Below are 3,745 nucleotides of genomic sequence, written 5' to 3'. Positions count from 1 at the left end.
GGGCTTGGGCACCCGGCTTTGCCCCTCAGCCTCCTGCCTGGTCAGGACTGCAGAGACCAGGTGGGTTCTAAGGGCCGGTCACTGCCAGAAATAAATGCCCCCAGCAACCCCTGAATGTGTCATTGTACACCTCGCTGGTCTTCCTGCACCCATTCTGCTCCTCTGGGACTCTTGGGACCAGGTGAGGGGCCGGGTCCTAGGCCTGCCGAGCACTTTGGGGCAGGTGAGCCTCACTGTCCCTGTCTATTAATGAGGAGGATGCTGTTGGCCCCACAGGGCCATGGGTGGGCAAAATTGGGGTGGTGAACGTGCCCCCTACCCCACGTGTCCAGCTCCAGGAGTGAGAGATGGGAGAACGCAGACGCAGGCTTCAGAGGCTCCCTGGCAGGTGCAGCCTTGAGAAGGAGCAGCGCCCACCAGGTGCAGGGGGCCAGGGGTGGGAGTGACGAGGATGCAGAGGTCTGGAATTGATTGGGAGCTGGTTTTGTGGGCGGACTGGGACAGTAGAAAGTCGGGTGAGGAGTGGCAGAGAGGCTGGGAATGCCCCATGCCGTGTGGAGCGCCTCGCCCTCTGGGATGGAGGGGGGGGTGTCGGCTGGGTGTCTCTGGGAGGCACACACTGCCCTAAATGATTGGTTAGCCGATGCAGTACCTCTGCTCCAGCTGCGGCGGAAATACCCCCAGAACCATGGAGGAGACAGCTGGGGGGCAGCGAGTTAGCAAGCAAACAGGCTCCCAGCCTCTGCCCACGTAAGCTGTGGCCTCTCGGGAGACTTCCAGAGCAGCCAGGAGCCCAAACTTGGGGCTGAGCGACCCTGGAGAGATGGCCTGGCCTCTCTGGCCCTGCGTTTCCCCGCCTGAGAAAGCAGTTTGAAGTGGGTGACCGCAGATCCTGCACACCACAAAAATGAACATGCCACATGGGTGGGGCCGGAGAGGAAACAGATGGCCGCTATCTAGAGGGCAATTGCGAGCGTTTGCTAAGGTGTGGGCAGCAGTGTGGCAATCAGCAGGAGACGGGGCCTGGGCACTGATGGGGCCTAACGCTCTTCTGTACTCAAGGCTGAAGAACAAGGGAGCAGCCTTTCCTGGGCTGGGAGCTGGAGCCGAGGGACGGCTGCCCAGCGGGGCGGGACTGTTGGCAGCGGGGGACACCGCCCCTGGAGGGAGTGCTCCCCTGCTTCTCACCACCTGCCGGAGCCTCCACTGACACCCCTCCAGCAGCAAGAGAACAAAGTCATGGTTCATACACAACTCCTGGGGGTTCAGGAGGCTGCAGGGCGTGTGTCAGCCCCCTGGACCCCGAGCAGGGATGGGAAGACACAGAGTGGACAGAGAGGGCACGATGAGCGGCCCGCCCCTCACCCACAGCACCCACACTCTGACACCGAACGCTCTCATGCTCACCAATCACCCCAGGCCTGAGTGGGGCACCCTGCAATTTAACTGGGTCTGACACTCACTACTTGCAGCTAGGGAGGACCTCACAAAGAAGGCTCAGACGCCAGTCACAGCTATGGGTGCCCGGTACCCACACCTCAGTCTAACTTGGCTACAAGTCAGGGATACTCACAACACCCCCTCAGATTCACCATGGGGCCTACGGTTTTGGGGTGGCTCTACTCCACCTCAGACGTGGCCGGGCCATTGGCCGCTGGTGACAGAAAGCCAGCTCCAGTCCCAGTGTCCTCCCCGGAGGTCAGAGGCTAAGGACAGGGCTGAATGTCCCCCACCTTCTCTGCACAGGGCTGGTTCCTCTGCGGCCAGTCCCATCCTGAGCAGTTAGGGGCCAGCCGAGAGTCACCGCAGAAGCACAATCCCAGGTGCGGCTGGAAGGGGCTGGTGATGGACTAAAGGTGCTCCAGTCTCTGCTGCTGCTCCAGGTCCCAGGGGTTCGAGCAGTTCTGTGCACGAACCAAGTACTGTTACATCATTATCAGGTCACAACATCAGAAGGGAGTGGGCAAGCTTGGAGCCCAGGTGGGACAGTGCCAAGCCCAGAGCAGGGGCTGGCGGCGAGACTTGACCGCAGGGGGGCACCGTACCAGCCCACTGCACACCCAGCTCTCAGGCTGGCATGACCCTGAGCCGTGATGACGCGCGGTGGGCCGGGGGTCACCTGACATCAGCCTGATGCAGGAGCACACGGAGGGGTGGTGACCGGCTCCTGCCCTCTCTATATTTCTGTCCATCTCTCTGCGTGTTTCCTTCTCTTATGTTTCTCTGTCTACCTCTCGCTGGGCTCTTATCTCTATTTTTAACTCTGACAAGCCCTGGGAACTCAGCTCATTTCCTGGGGGGATGTCGCCTGAGCTGGCCCAGAGATGGGCATGACCTATCCCCAATAAACACAAGATAAAATCGCAGAGCTGGCTTCTGGGCAGTTTTGGGCTCAACCGGAGAAAGAGGCAAAACTGAAGTAGAAGAATGAAGGGAGCGTGAGGGGTGGGGACGGTTCACAGCCGGCTCCCCGTAACGCGCAGGTACTGAGGTGTCACCCGGGGCCCTGGAGGGCAGCCTCCAGTTCTGCCCTGCCCTGACCCCTGCTCCCACGCCCAGGCGTCCCCTGCAGCAGCAGCGGCCTGGGCCCCGAGTGGAGCCGGTGCAAAGCAGGCAGCTCTGCCTTCCCCTCCCACAGTGCGCATGTGCACCTACTCCTTTGCCACAGGATCTGGGGCTCTCCAAGGATCGCTGGCTCACGCAAGCGGTTGAAAGCTCCCTGGGCACTGGCCCAGGCGGGGGGGACGCGGTGAGGTCCAGGAGAGGAAGGCGTCAGCTCCTCCGGGAGTCTGGGCCGGCTTGCTGCAGGGGGTGACCCATCAGCCTCAGCTCCCTGGGGGACAGGTCCACCTTGGGGCACAGAGATTTGGGCCTGTGACCCTATTATTCAGGGCCCAGTCACCCTTTGGGGAGGCCCCTCCTAGGAAGGTTAGCTCAGAGAGAGGGAGTAGCCTTCTCCCTCCCTCCCAGGAACCACAGGTGCGTCCCTGGTAGAGACGTGGGCTGTTCCCCTTGGGGACTGGCAGGAGGTTAGACACAGGGCACTGAGGCCCGGCATGTGTGCATGCTGGCAGGGCTTGCGCTACCCAGAGCCCTGCCAAAGGCCGCTGGATCTGCTGGACAATGGCCCAAGGGATCTTGCCCACCGTTCTCTGGCCCCTCTCCCACCCCCTGCCCCTTTACCTGGGCCGCAACCTTCTGATCCTCCAAGCCTGGCTCAGCTGCTGCTCTTCCTGCAAGTTTCTGTCCTCTTGGAGTCTCCTGGACCCCAGAATATCTCCTGATGGCCCACAAAGCTGATCCCCTATCCACGCCGGTACTGAGACTGATGCATAGATGTAGACCACTCTTGTCAGCCTCCCCTGGCCATGCCATCCGGCACACAGAAGGCGCCATGTCTCACAGAGGGACACTACCTCAGCCCAGCATTTACTGGGTGCCAGGAACTGAGCTGAACACTTTGTGCATGTGAACCCCGAAGTTTGGAAGCCAATCCACAGTAACCTCATTTTGCAGGTCCGAAGAGGCCTGGGAAGCACTATCAGTATAAAAAAACAGAACCCAAAACTGGGTAGCTACATGCAAAAAAATGAAACAAGATCATTGCCTCACTCCAGTCACAAAAATCAACTCGAAGTGGATTAAAGACCTAGACATAAGAATGGAAACCATAAAATATCTAGAAGCAAAGATGGGTCAAACACTTCACGACATACACTTTAGCGACATCTTTAAAGACAGAGCA

The sequence above is a fragment of the Condylura cristata genome, unplaced genomic scaffold (assembly GCF_000260355.1).
Source record: "Condylura cristata isolate star-nosed mole 26May11 unplaced genomic scaffold, ConCri1.0 scaffold00024, whole genome shotgun sequence".
Taxonomy (NCBI): domain Eukaryota; kingdom Metazoa; phylum Chordata; class Mammalia; order Eulipotyphla; family Talpidae; genus Condylura; species Condylura cristata.
This window is presented reverse-complemented; position numbering follows the sequence as displayed.